Raw genomic sequence first — 14,922 nt, forward strand, 5'->3', positions numbered from 1 at the left:
GTCATGCTCTTACGCGTGAAAGGGCAGAGTGAAACATATTCGACAAATCCACGATTCGCAAGCATAATATTAGCATCTCTTAGCAGCATAGCAAATAACCATCGCTATTCTGACGATTCAAATGATAAGCAGAATTATACCCGCATTTTTGATTGGTTCTTCTGATTCATCGAAGGACAGACAAATGACGTCACCATAAACAACATTTTGCTTTTAATCATGCGAAACAAACAGAGCCATTTGTTTAAACAACGCTTAGCTGTTGTTTAACCAGACAGCCCTCTAAACTAACTTCATTTTAGCCGAACCTTTTATCTAAACATTTATTTTTGTGAACAGTGTTAAGAACGCCGAAAACTAACGGTCGAAATACATTTATTAATAATTTAATATTTATATATTGCGCAAATTAACATAGGGATATGATTAAATGCGCGTTACAATGTTTTGCACGGCAGTCCGGCGCTCAACCACTTGAGCTAACCAGGGGGCGGTATATTATAATAGTGTTTCATATTACAGTAAACTTGTAAATTAAGTCAACCTTGTAACAGAGAATATCTGAAGCTCACTGCTTGGGTAAAACCGCGGTTTTGGTTAGATCTCGTTTCAATAACCGGCCCATAGAGTTTATGTTTCCCTAGGTCTGTACAATCATAGATCACTGAAGACATCAAAATGTGGTAAGAATATCAGTGACACAGTGGACCTCATTCCCAGGGTCTCATTTTCCCGCCCCCTTTCGCTCCAGGGGTGGGAAGATGAGAGACCCTGGGAACGATGTTGTGACACACTTGGCTGCACTACTTGTGCCACTCTGGTGCGTGCTTCATTTTGACATCATCTGTGATCTATTTCTTGACAGGTGCACTTGTAGCATGGAATCTATTGGTTAGGTTGATAAGGATTTTATAAGTCTGGAGCAATGTGACCTTAGCCGCGTTTACTCGGCCTCTCTCTCCTGAAAAGAAACTTATAGTTGATAGGCAGGTCGTTTTGTCACTTCGATCCTCTTTCTATGACTCTTTCTCGTCGGGCGTCTTCTTTATTGGTACCAAATCCTCTCTTCATCCTATTTACATGTACATTACAAGTGCCATTCTGTTCAGCGGCTGTGTCGTGCCACTTGAAAATTTCGTCCGCCCGGTGGAATGACTCCGAAAAAGTCAACTTTGCACCTGCGCCAAAAATTCCTTGGTTAGAAACTTGTCCCCGGAACTGTACCTGCACAGCGTCATGAAGAAAATGTTCAGTACATGACCCATTCCGCGTATCTGGATTTTAAATATCACATAAAGCAACATTTCGTCAGAGTTCATGGTCAGGGTGAGCCGCGGGCGTGGCCAAAACAGAAGAAAGCAGCTGTATTTCACCCTTTACATTAGTTCGCAAATTCTCCATACTATTCACTATATACATTGTAAGGAGAAATGAAATACCAGTCATTCCAAGTGGTCGAAGGGTTAAGGTTCGAGTAAAGGTACCAATAGTCTATTGCCCTTTTAATTTCAATGTGCGGAATCAGAGTTAATAGAGGGGAGTGTTTATGAGATCCGGCGAACCCTAACCCTTGGTGTCAGTTTGTGTTTATTTTTGTCCATTAGTATTGCCAGATCTTGTAACCTTCGGTTGCACATGGCAGTTAGTCCAGCTTTAACGAGTACTACGTCATACCTAGCAGTTTTTTTCTTTGAACACAATGCAAAAAGCATACTCTTGAATCAAAAACGCTCCAATCCCCTCCCCTCCCCTCCCCTCCCCTTCCCACCCCCCACACTCCGGCGACGAGTACTGACCGGTCCCTTTTGTTGGAGGCAACGACGTTGCCACCCTGAGCTGAGTACAGTTTCAGTATGTGAAACCAGCACGTGACCTACCCCGAAGGCGTGCCTGGAGCTCAGATGGTAGAGCATTTGGCTGCGAAAGTGAAGTGAAGTCAGACTTTTAACCGCAAAATTATGAGATCGAGTCAAGGAACCTGTGAACGTATTTTGTGATATCAGCTTAATTCAACAGATTATTTTCATGTTAAGTCTTCTTGCTCTATTGGAAAACCGTAAAAATGTCACAGTGAGCTTATCTCAATTATCCTCGGGCTTTCATATGAAGCATCTTTTGAACAAATTTGAATCTGAAGCGTTACCCCGCGCGATGAAGGATGAACAAATCTACCCGAAAACTTAAAAATAAGTTTTTCATGCATCTGATATGTTAATATAAGTGTATCTCATGATGTTTTTCGTAAAAGAGGCTCGCAGTAACCGAAGACCAAACAAAAAGGACGCTTGGATCGGTTTCGCTCAACCCCGAGAAATTACCATTAGTAACTTGTTTACTCTACGCCTTGATCGCTAACTGGATGCGTCGGATAAAGTTATCTTAATTAAGTCTAAAATCAAGCGTTCATTAGATTATTTTCCAGAAAATGGTGTTTTTTTCACTCCTTATGCCTTAATTAGGTGTGAATTGAACAAATTTACCGCAGAAGCGTTAAGACCAGCCAATGCCCACATCTCGCTTGTAACTGAGTTTGCCGCTCGACAGATTTTCACGAGTCGGAAGGTTGTTGCAGAGTCTATCACTAAGAAAGAAGGACATTATCACCGGATGATGATATCAATTTTTATTTCAGTGATTTCGAGAGCACATTTTAGCAACTATAAGCCGAGAAAACATCTAAATAAACATCTCCAGGGGTTACCTTCGATCTATACCGCTACCTGGAGGATCTGTTACTGCCAGCTCTCGCGCATGTTTGGGTTTCACCTTACGGCACTACCGCTTTTTACACCACTGGCCGCTGATTAAAACAAATGTTTTAGTTCCCAGATTTTTCAGTAGATTATATCTTCTTCTTCTTCTTCCTGATAGTGTAAGGAAACTCCATTTTTTTTTTCTTTTTTCTTAAGTACCATGCTTTGAAAAATCTTCGTCTGTTTCTCCAAACATTAGAGGATTACCAGTCTAAACAAAATCTTTTGTATCTCCCGGTATCGATTAAATGAGACGAAATGTTCCTCCTTCCAGAGGCATTCCCTGAAATTTTCAGTTATGTACAAATAAAATTGAATTAGTCCCTTAATTGTGCACGATACACTTGGCGAAAACCGCTGCAATTTTCACATAGCACAACGCAAAAGGTAGTTTCTAACAAACCGTATATGCGAACAAACAAATATTTTAAAAACAAGCTGTTGGAAAGAAAATAAAAAGGGACTTGGACGATCACTGAACGCTCAGTAGAATAGGGTCTATGATGTAAAGGAAAATTAAAGGAGATGATAGTCAAAGACATAAATGAAAGATATAAAGTACTACATATGTTCAATTGTAGGTCAGAGAGTGAGCTGACACCAACAAACACAGCTGCCGACTAACAATCAAAACAAGCCAAAAAGGCAAGAAAATTGGTATGCGACAAACCTGAATGAAAACGACTGCTACAAAGAGGCAAATTATACATTTGCGCAGCATATTTCAAAACTCTCCGACCAGTAGTTCGCCTCTGTCTTTATAGACAGTACTAACTGAATATCAAGCCGATTAAACTCTCCCTCCAGTAGTTCGCCTCTGTCTTTATAGACAGTACTAACTGAATATCAAGCCGATTAAACTCTCCCTCCAGTAGTTCGCCTCTGTCTTTACAGACAGTACTAACTGAATATCAAGCCGATTAAACTCTCCCTCCAGTAGTTCGCCTCTGTCTTTATAGACAGTACTAACTGAATATCAAGCCGATTAAACTCTCCCTCCAGTAGTTCGCCTCTGTCTTTACAGACAGTACTAACTGAATATCAAGCCGATTAAACTCTCCCTCCAGTAGTTCGCCTCTGTCTTTACAGACAGTACTAACTGAATATCAAGCCGATTAAACTCTCCCTCCAGTAGTTCGCCTCTGTCTTTACAGACAGTACTAACTGAATATCAAGCCGATTAAACTCTCCCTCCAGTAGTTCGCCTCTGTCTTTATAGACAGTACTAACTGAATATCAAGCCGATTAAACTCTCCCTCCAGTAGTTCGCCTCTGTCTTTACAGACAGTACTAACTGAATATCAAGCCGATTAAACTCTCCCTCCAGTAGTTCGCCTCTGTCTTTATAGACAGTACTAACTGAATATCAAGCCGATTAAACTCTCCCTCCAGTAGTTCGCCTCTGTCTTTACAGACAGTACTAACTGAATATCAAGCCGATTAAACTCTCCCTCCAGTAGTTCGCCTCTGTCTTTACAGACAGTACTAACTGAATATCAAGCCGATTAAACTCTCCCTCCAGTAGTTCGCCTCTGTCTTTATAGACAGTACTAACTGAATATCAAGCCGATTAAACTCTCCCTCCAGTAGTTCGCCTCTGTCTTTACAGACAGTACTAACTGAATATCAAGCCGATTAAACTCTCCCTCCAGTAGTTCGCCTCTGTCTTTATAGACAGTACTAACTGAATATCAAGCCGATTAAACTCTCCCTCCAGTAGTTCGCCTCTGTCTTTACAGACAGTACTAACTGAATATCAAGCCGATTAAACTCTCCCTCCAGTAGTTCGCCTCTGTCTTTACAGACAGTACTAACTGAATATCAAGCCGATTAAACTCTCCCTCCAGTAGTTCGCCTCTGTCTTTACAGACAGTACTAACTGAATATCAAGCCGATTAAACTCTCCCTCCAGTAGTTCGCCTCTGTCTTTACAGACAGTACTAACTGAATATCAAGCCGATTAAACTCTCCCTCCAGTAGTTCGCCTCTGTCTTTACAGACAGTACTAACTGAATATCAAGCCGATTAAACTCTCCCTCCAGTAGTTCGCCTCTGTCTTTACAGACAGTACTAACTGAATATCAAGCCGATTAAACTCTCCCTCCAGTAGTTCGCCTCTGTCTTTACAGACAGTACTAACTGAATATCAAGCCGATTAAACTCTCCCTCCAGTAGTTCGCCTCTGTCTTTACAGACAGTACTAACTGAATATCAAGCCGATTAAAGGGGGTAAGTTTTAAAAGAAAATGTGGAAATTGGTCGCCGTAGAGTTTTTTTACAGCTAACATTTCGAGAGTTAGCTCTTTGCCCTGGAGAATTCATATTTATAACCGTCCATGTTTATAAAATCAAATTGTCATAAATAGAAAGCTGTCTACTTACTTGCAATCCTTAAAGACTGTTTGCAGAACGCAATGCAAAAACTGCAAGGTATCGCTTATGCAACTCATTTGATTTAACAAGACCGCAATATCTTTACAGCAGAGTTAATGATATCAGACTAGGCCAGGGACGATGCTTTGAACTGTTTAAATCCATTAGATGATTTTAGCCAAAGGCTGCAGTACTTGCTCAAAGCACAAAAATATCTACACGAAGACTCCAATTAGGAAATACTGGCAAGATTATTTTAACTCCAAAAAAAAAAAAAATGCAAACTCTGAAGGCTGGCTATACTCTTTATATTTGAAAATTAATGATATAGTTGTACGGTACAACAGCACCATTTTGCTTTTACCACAAGAGTGGGAGGAACGTGGTGATATCATTTAAGGACTGATTTTCCATTAAGTACTGTGGTCATGAAGTTGGGGCCTCACCACCGTGAATTTGAATTGTTTCAGCCAGTTTCAATGGTAAGGTTCACCTAAAACCTTGTCTTTGCTTCAAATCACTAAGAGAGTTCCCCGGTACCCGTTAGGCTCCTTGTGCCGGACCTGAAACACCCTGAGGAAAAAGCGTAAGTGTCACGCCTGGCGTTTCAGCGGCCCTAACTTGCTTGGCATAAGTTTAAATTCCTTCGCCCGCCGTATATTGTCTATCTCTTGCAACTGGCTAGTACGATGTCTCCCAACAACTGCCCAATGTATGATACGAACATATGATAACTAAGGCACGTTAGGTCTTGCAAACCTTACTGGTATCCCCCTGGCAACAGTGCACGTATCCATCAGCGTGTTCACTGAAGCAGTGGCGTTTCAATCGAACTTTCCTCCGCTATTTTCAACCATTTTGTTTTAAACTGAAAATGCACGAGATCTTCTCTTATTTTCGGCCTTTGATGGTAAAGTGAAAATTTCTTATTTTTAGTTTTTGTTTCGAGAAGGGATAGGAGAAAAGAAAGCCAAGTCTGAGGTAAAGTTTGACCTGCATGTTGGCAGCTTATTTAGCGCTTTGTACTCTAAAGCCAGGGTTGGAAAACAGGCTCTGTCTGGAGCCTTCTTCTTTGCATTCTTAAGTCGTGTTTGAATTCTCATCATCCGACATTACCTGTAATTAATGATTATTCACCAAAGGCCTCGTAAATATTCTTGAAATTTGACTGAACAACTTAAGACATTTATTGTAGGCTACAAATATAGGAACCTTTTTGGAAATTTGAGTATTTGCATTAGTTGAGTATTTGCATTAGTTTTTCTGGTCGGTCTCTCTGTGTTTTGTCTTCGTAAGAAGAGTAAATATGGTCCTCAGCGGACTTAACTATAAATTTTACTCCCGAATCAAACAAGAAAAAAGACCTCGTCTGCCCACCTGTGGATGACAAGCGCCGTATGCAAATGTTTTAAAAACGATTTCAGAAAGTGACGAAGTTTGAAATCGATCTGGCTTCAGAATTTTCCGGGCGCTAGTACCACCAAGTTAAGAGTGAAGCAAGGTTTTTTTTATATATAAAAGGAGCGGTAAGAAGGAACGATATAAAAAAACGTTTCCTTGGCAGCTTTTCCACTATCATTTCATTTTCCAAATTCATTTGCATGCATTTTAGCACCTTCCGTTGACGTCGTCATAAACGGTGAAAAGAATTTTCAACAAAGGGGAACATTGAATGTTCTCGAGTAAATACATCCATAAAAAGTTGAGCTGATTCAGTGCAAGAACATTCATTACTGGAAGACAGCTGCTCTGGTTAGTGCTTAATTGCAATGGTTAATTTGATGCAATTGGGAAGTTTTATTCGTCTTTCACTTAAGGCTTTAAAATTCCCCATTCTACAGCTGGCTATACTCTCTTCGGTAGCTTTGGCAAACATTGTTACCATGCCCTAAGCTAGACCCATCTCTTTCGATGCAGGTTTTTTTTTTTTTCCAATCTTTATGACATCGTTTATGTAGCACGTCAGGTCGAGGGAGAGGTTTTCCTTTATTTAAATCGAGATTGAAGTAAGATCTGGAAATATAGAATTTATTTCATGCTAGACATACTTTAAGTTTCATAAACTGTAATTTTATTAGTATCCTCTTCTAGGTTCAGGCGTATATTATCCTCGAGAACAGTCATCACTGGTTGTACATGGCATATCTAGAATAGTTTATCTTTACCGCACGTGCAGTGAAAAACCGTTTGGTTGACATGTTTAGTCAAAAGGTTGCTTGAGTGTCCCCCACTGATGCAAAATAAAATCATTTGGGTTTCATAACTTTCAGTTGTCATGTACAAAGTGTACTTCAAAACATTTCATGAAATTAGTCCTGAAAATTTGAATTTAGGCCACAATAGCGTTTCAATGTAACCTCATCAATTCCGGCTATGCTAGCAACTCGGCTACGAGGCAATAAGTTGGCGGGCAAGGTTCGCGCTATTTTACGGGAAACGTGAAAAGGCAAGTTAAAGTTTGCTGTTTCACTTAAACACGGTGCTAAATCTCTCTATTCGTTTTGAGAATATCCTATCAAATCAAATAAAATATTCAGTTTTAGTCAACATCGTCTTAGCCCTTGAAAACTTGTCATAATATTAATGGGAGAAATTCGTTTTTGGTTACTCCTGGTGGTCAAAGTACCCAAAAGCGACGTATTCAGCACCGGGTGGTTGAGAAATTCCGCGCACGAGCGTGACAGTTGTTTGTGTTATTTTTATCCATTATTAACTCGTCAATTCATATTTGTACTACTTTTTTAGGAGATGATTATTATATTCTTTGACTTCAACCCATGGTCTCTGTGAATCTTGAAACGTATCCTTTTTAGTACTCTCTGTTTTACCTTTTCTTCTAAAATTGAATTCGGAAATTATTGGAGGTGAGAGCGGTCAGCGGTTGGTCGACCCTGCCCTTTACTGCAATTAAACTTAAACATTTCTTTTTTCCTCTTTCCCAACTCTACCCGCTCTATTGAGTACGGATCCACTTAGCTACGTTTGTTGTTTCGAGAGATGTGCCCAAATTTTTCAAAACGTTTAATCTTGTTTCATTAACGTCGAAGTAATTTGTATTGATCAAATGCGAAGTCATGCTTCCGAAGAAAAAACCCTAACATTTCTCATATATTAATCTGTAGACATGACAATGCTGTTCGTTATGAATGAAATTAAAGCAGTAAATATTTTTTAAAAGTTGGTTTCGTTAAGATCGTCGAAGGTAAACTGAGGGCCAAGGTCGCAAGTTTTTTAGGTTTTCTGGTTATCGTTATTTTCAGTTCAGTTTAGTGGATTATCAACGTAGTGAACATTTGTGGTATACGGTATTTTACAGGACTATGAAGAACCCTATCACTTCATCTCGCTTTAAATAACTGTATTTGCTGGTTTCTCATTTAAGAATTGTTCTCTGTTTATGGAAATTCTGGCCGTGTTTTCGTTCTCTGTGAGTCTAATGCCTGTAACATTCACTGCTCGGAAATAAAAAGCACAGGTTAAAAGTGTGAAAACTAATTTTTGCAGGTGGTGAATTATTCGGTGGTAAACACCTGTAAGTTGGATGGCTTTGTTCGTTTGGTATTCAGCAATAGCTGACAGTTATTGCTATGAAGATAGATGCACTTTATTAGTGTAAATTAAGTGTTAGGAGGTAGTGTCCAGCGAAAGTTCTTTAGCTTTTTTATTTGGTTCTTTGATTTTTTAAACTTAATTCCTTTTCAATTTCACGAATACGCAGAGGAAATTTAAAGACGTGGATGAACACGACTGATAATTGTTACCACTACGGAATGAAAGACTTTTTAGGGGCAGGATGAACGAGTTGTGGTTATCTGTGAGTTGCCTTGATTCCTGTCTTACTGCGAACTTAGTTTTTAAAAGGCGGCTTGACAATTGTTCTTTGAATTCAAATTAATGTTGCTCAATAAATTTCATTTTAAAAAGTCAAAGAAATAAAGAGGACAAATAACCTTCACTTTAATTGGCGAATATTGGGTACTCCAAAGTATTATTTTCTTGAAGTTTGAGAATTCTTCGTATAGTGACAAAAAGTAAAAAGCGTAACTATAAAAAGCCAAAGCACGAAGTCGAAGGCGGTGATCAAACATTTTGCCCCTTTTAGTTGTTTGTCCGCAACAAGTACGTCCGTGAGCTCTTGTGAAATCTTGACAAATCTTTCCTAATATCTTAATCAGTTACATTCATTGTAAAAAGGTTGATCTCTTGACGAGAAAAATCCGTGTGTCAGAAATGCCTTAAGCAATTTTTTTTCTACAAACAAATTGTTTTTACTTATCCTTCTGGATGACGTTCTCTTGGACTGAGATCACGAAAGGTCTTTTTACAAAGAGAAGAGCCAATGTTATTTGACTTTTTTATGCCAAAAATTTAATACTCCAAGTCTGCTAATTTTGTTTTAAATTCTATCGAAATACTTTCGGAATACACAGGTGCTGCCAGCAACTGAAAAATTGTCGGCTTGACGATTAAATTAGTCCCGTGTTCAGGTGATTTATTTACTCTGTAGAGTACAAGCAATCTCTGGCAATTTACGAACAAGTAGTAATTAAATAGCAGTGAAAATTACTTCTTCGACCCAAAAGTTCATTAATCTGGTTAATCTATGTGACAAGAGATGTGGAAAGGAAGAGAGTGATGTCAATTAGCATGTAATCGCGGAGTAAACCACTCTTAAGAAAGCAATATGCATTTCTTAGCATAAGAAGTGGTTCAAGGAACAATTTATTTCGAATATTCGTGAAAGACTATGAATGTACTTTACATAAAAGAAGATATAAAGCTATTGAATCCCTTTGGAACCTTTCGTGATGGTGAAAACATATAGTAGATTTTAACGCGAAGTAAGCTATTTCCGTGGTAATCTGCACGAATCATCTGGGCTCTCGCATTTGACAGCAGAAATATATTGAATGTACGTGGATGACAATGAACCTAATAGAAATTCAAGTTCCTCTTTTTCAAGTCCATGAAAATCTTGAGTCAATACACGTAATTTTCTTTCAGATTTTTTTTTTTTTAACTTCTTTTCTTTTTTTTTTTAAGTGATCGTTTATCTTCTCAGACATTGGTTTTAAAATGGCACAAAACAGCTTTTTTTCATTAATGTTTTACATTTCCTACCCTGTGGATCGGACAGGATCTTTACAAAAATGGGATTATTCATATAAAAATTCTTCTTTCGAAGTTCATGAATATTTACGGCCTGAATTTGGGTTTCCGCCAACATTCAAGCCAACATTTATCATACCGACATCCTTTGCTGCGAAGCTTTGGTTTATTGCTATGGCAAAGCTTTTCTTTTCGCCTTTAATTTTTGTAACCGTTCACTCAGTCCAAGTAAAGTTTCCTCTTGAAGCGATTTTGATCCTACCGGTTTTAGTCCTTGCGGGAAAACCCCTCACAGAAACTCCATTAAGTCCACCATCCTCCATCTTGATCCGGTCCGTCTCAGTCCAATCCTTGATTTACAAGGCCCTAATTAAATTTTGATCATTTGCATTCGAAATCGCTTAAAATGTTGAGCAATTCGGGTCGTGCTCAGTAATAGTCATAACAGTAAGATAAGTCACTACTACCAATTCAACAAGCCTCACCTTTCAAGACCACTGGAAGATTAGGGGAAAATTCAGTGACAACACCGCCCAGGAAACATATTTCCAAAAGGTATTTCGATTACTTTACTATTTAAGCTATATCCAGTTGGTGATTTCATGTGACAACGGAATCAGTTCATGTGACGAAATTGTTTTTGTGAGTACGAATTTTTAGCTTTCAGTGTTTAACGTACACAAAAGGATTAGCTTCCATTTTCAACATTTAAGATATTTCCTTAAATCCTTTTAATGCATTTTCTGAACTGGATTGAATTCAATAAAAAAAGGGAAGGTATAAAAGAATAAGAACATTTGGGCCAAAACAAGGGGAATTTATCGGTAGACGAAAGCGACTGGACACTGCAGCGAGTAATCTATTTAATAATTTAGAATATTTTTTTCTTTTGGCTAAATTAGAAATAAAATATCGTTTTTACCAAATCGCTTGCCGTAAAGTTTGACACCGAGCATTTTAACATGGATGACCGAAAGATAACGCTTCGTATTATGTGAGAACGAATTCTCGAGGTGTTAAATTTACACCTTACTGATATCATGCATATGTATTAATGCGTTGAAAACCTGAATCTAATAATGAAGCAAAAAGAGATAAAAAAAAAGATTTGAATTGTTGAAGAAAAGACTTTACTCTCCCCACAGAGCTTATTCAAATCTTAACTTTTCCGGAAACCTTGAAATATCACACGTAGATCTTAAGTAGTTAACATAACACTGTTTTCCGTTTAATCACTTTACATCAAATATTTTGTCTTGCATTCGGAAGCTTTGTTTGACTTTAGATTGTAAAGGTTTAAAGAGATCGGATAAATACCACGGAATTCATGATCACTTTAGAGTGCATATATGGCTGCACATCCTTAGACAAGGAGTGCGGAAACCACACAAAAATAAATATCGTAATTTGTATCCTGCTAATTATTACAATGTCCTCCTACGAAGAAATAAAGCATACAAATTAAAAATCATAAATTTCTAAAATAATTCATTGAGTAACAAACATTTGATTTATACTTTTAACTTTGAAGAGGATTTTTCAAGCTAACTATCGCTGCTTTCAATTGCGTTTTCCATAATTTTCTTTTCTGCTTTACAGTTCAGAACTTTAAGTTCTCAGGTTCGTTGAGAAAACAGTTTAACCACGTCGTATTGGATTAATGGCCACACCGCGCAGATCGCTGTTGTTTTGCAAATTCTACAAAAAGCCGTTTGTTTTGAAAACATTTCTTGGTCTTCATTTTCTTCCGCTTCCCTCTTCGTCATGAAAGGATGTATTTTGTTTTATCAGACAGGAAACATATCTGTCCTTTCTTCAATCATAAACATGTATTACAGAACGGAACGGTTTAAATCTTAGAGATGATTGTTTTCTTTTACTTAGAACACAGCTATGAAATGAACCTTCTGTTAAAGGAAGACAGCGTGACGCCAAATTAGAACGTTTCGACCCTAAGGTTTCGCTTTCTCGCGCACAAGGTTTCCAAGTTATGATACGATTTACTAATAAAAATACACCGATGTCATACTTTTTATAGAAAAAATGAAAAGAAGAAAAATTCTTCCGTGCATCATCTTGGATTATCATTCAGATAAACCACAAACTTGGACCGTACTCTTAGCTAAAGCCATTAGTTTTGATGCACTTTAAGATTAAGTTTCATTTGTCTTGCCACAGAAGCAATGAGGTTTTATGGGATTTCTGGGCTTCGACGAAATGAACGGTGTAAACCACAAGAGGCCACTTACCGAGACAATTCAAAGATACTTCCTATTGTCGACTTAGCTTTATTGGCTGAGAGTGCTTTCGATTTAAAAGTAATTCATGGCCATGATTTATTTCTTTCTCTTCCTTCTTCTCCTCCTTTTTCTGTCTTTATTTTTTTAAAGCTTACTTTTTGGATTTTGAGACATCTTTTACGCGATCTTCACTAAAGAATAAAGACTTATCCATCTTAAGCCTAACCTGGAGACAATTTTCTCTTTTAAAGCAATTAAAATTGCTCAGTTGGAAGCGAAAAAAGTGGTTTCAAGTTTTTTTTTTGTTATATTTCATCGTCAGCTTATTTGTCGCTATTTCATCTTCCTGTTGTTTCCAATGTTTACATTAATAGAAATTTCGTGTGAACATAGAGAGAGAAGGGATTATCATTATGAACTATTCTTGGCTACGTATGCACGTTAAGGTGATTGGAAAGTCTGAATCGCTTTTTGATTAGTTTGCATTTACGTTTGTTTCTGGATTTCGATCGAGAGCCTTTTGACTTTAAAAGCAATGGCAAACGAGACTATGTATAATCACGAACCTTGATCACGCAAACATACAAAAGAGGAAAAGAATAAGGGGGAAATATAAACAAAAAAAACCGTGCAACTTAACAATACAGCAGCCGTGAAATAAATTTGGTGCTTAGGACGAGGCAAGAGATATGTGGTTACATGTGAAACACATTCAATGTGTTTCACACGTAACCACACATGTAACTGTTATTTATGAAGTTTATAAATAACAGCTGAGCTCTGTCCAAAAAACGTGTGTGATCTAAATCGTTTGAAGTCACGGTAAGTGAGCTCTACTAAGGTACGCTTGCATAAAACTGGGAAAAAATTTTATTTCTTTTCATTCTCCACAATATTAAGTGAAGTAGCTAGACCTCTCAATAAAATTTTGAAGTACATGTGGCATCTCAGCCGCTAGGAATTGATGGAGCCAAACATGGTGCAGGTATAAAGAAATTTTTACATATATTTCATTGCAACAAACAGGAAATTTTTCCGCCCCTGTAACTTTTAAGGAGATTGAGAATTCATAGCCCTTAACATAAGGTTGTGAAATTGACCTCATATGGCTTTCGATTAAGTGATCATCGTCTGGGGAACTCTGTTTTGCGGTGTCTCAAAACGATTACACTTTCAGGTCAATTCCTGTGTCCTAGCAGCACATTTATTGTATCGCGCTATAAAGAATATTTGAAGCAAATCCCTTAACGGCATATTATGGCAGTCTTAAGTGAAAATCTATTGTACTCCTTTTTTAAATGGAATAAAGAGTTGAGTTTTAAGCGTCTGGCGTGACCTTTATATATGTTAAGCACGTTTTTAACCTTGACGCGATTACCGTGATAATTTAATATCGTCGCTTATTGTGAAGGGAGTCAGTTTGACAGGATATGCTTAAATACGCCTCACGTTTAATTACAGTTACTTTGAAATTAGAGATAAAAGGGTTTTAGCTCGATGACATAAACACAATTAACTATTCAAAACAACTTCAAAGTATTCATTAACATTTGACAGGTTACTCATTTAAAATCCATGACTGACCATAATAACATCGTTGCGACATTTCTCTGTTTTAGTTTAAATTGAAGGACCAGCCAAGCATGATGAACAACACCACATCTTCCCAAAACAGAGCAACAAGCCCTCTGACAAGCGTCCAAGCCGTTCTCTGGGGGACTTCGTACGGTGTCGTTGCCATTTTGATCATTTTGTCGAATAGTGTCTCCATTGCTGCCTTTGTAAAAGCAAAACCTCGTCGCAAGCATACTCATTACTTCCTCATCAACTTGTCCATTGCTGACTTCATAGTCGGAGCTTTATCAGTGCCTTTATTCATCTCCTATCTTGTGGATCCACAAATGTGGATTCGCAGCCTTACCATGCCTATGGTTCATTCTACAGTGGATATTCTCTCAGGACTAACGTCCGTCTTCACACTGGGCATTGTGTCTGTAGAAAGACTATTGGCTGTATCCATCCCTTTCAAGTATCGTTTGATTCCCAGGAATGCTTACTTCTGCTGTATTGCAGCCACTTGGAGCCTCTCTGGAAGTGTTGCAGCCATAAGCATCGCATTTTACTTGCGAATTGTGAAAGAGGCTTTCTACATCGTAGTGATTCTTTCCCTGTCGATGTCCCTGTCTGTCGCCTGTTTTGCTTACACAGGCATCATCTTTAAAATCAATCAGAAAAACAACAGCGCAAAGAACGCAAAGGATTTAACAGTCGAGCGCAGACTTAGCATGACCTTGTTCTTCATCACTGCCATTTTCGTCGTGTCGTGGCTTCCATTCCAGCTTGTCTTCATTTTGGTCCACTTTTGTAAGACGTGCAAATTTTCCGTGAACACTGTGTTTTTAATTAAGCTATTGCATTACAGCAACTCGTTTATGAACACAGCAGTG

At 38.1% G+C, this 14,922-nt stretch overlaps 2 long non-coding RNA genes and 1 pseudogene across 3 annotated transcripts in view; 2 read left to right on the top strand and 1 right to left on the bottom strand.

Annotated features, from left to right (window-relative positions):
* Positions 1 to 358: 358 nt before the first annotated feature.
* Positions 359 to 11,713, bottom strand: LOC148735659 (uncharacterized). Its single transcript, XR_015998754.1, has 3 exons — positions 10,721 to 11,713; positions 10,498 to 10,601; positions 359 to 1,224 (listed from the first exon to the last, which is right to left on the bottom strand). It is a non-coding gene; the product is annotated as an uncharacterized LOC148735659 (long non-coding RNA).
* LOC148735660 (uncharacterized) overlaps positions 4,982 to 14,922 on the top strand; it is a 10,961-nt gene continuing 1,020 nt past the window's right edge. The window contains exons 1-2 of the long non-coding RNA XR_015998753.1: positions 4,982 to 6,107; positions 6,739 to 6,878. This is a non-coding gene — a long non-coding RNA (uncharacterized LOC148735660). The remainder of the gene's footprint in view (positions 6,108 to 6,738; positions 6,879 to 14,922) is intronic.
* LOC111329619 (adenosine receptor A1-like) overlaps positions 10,641 to 14,922 on the top strand; it is a 4,812-nt pseudogene continuing 530 nt past the window's right edge. Inside the window, exons 1-2 of the transcript XR_015998751.1 lie at positions 10,641 to 10,790; positions 14,095 to 14,922. The exon at positions 14,095 to 14,922 is cut by the window's right edge and continues 530 nt beyond it. The product of XR_015998751.1 is annotated as an adenosine receptor A1-like (transcript). The remainder of the gene's footprint in view (positions 10,791 to 14,094) is intronic.

The sequence above is a fragment of the Stylophora pistillata genome, chromosome 3, assembly GCF_964205215.1.
Source record: "Stylophora pistillata chromosome 3, jaStyPist1.2, whole genome shotgun sequence".
NCBI classification, from domain to species: domain Eukaryota; kingdom Metazoa; phylum Cnidaria; class Anthozoa; order Scleractinia; family Pocilloporidae; genus Stylophora; species Stylophora pistillata.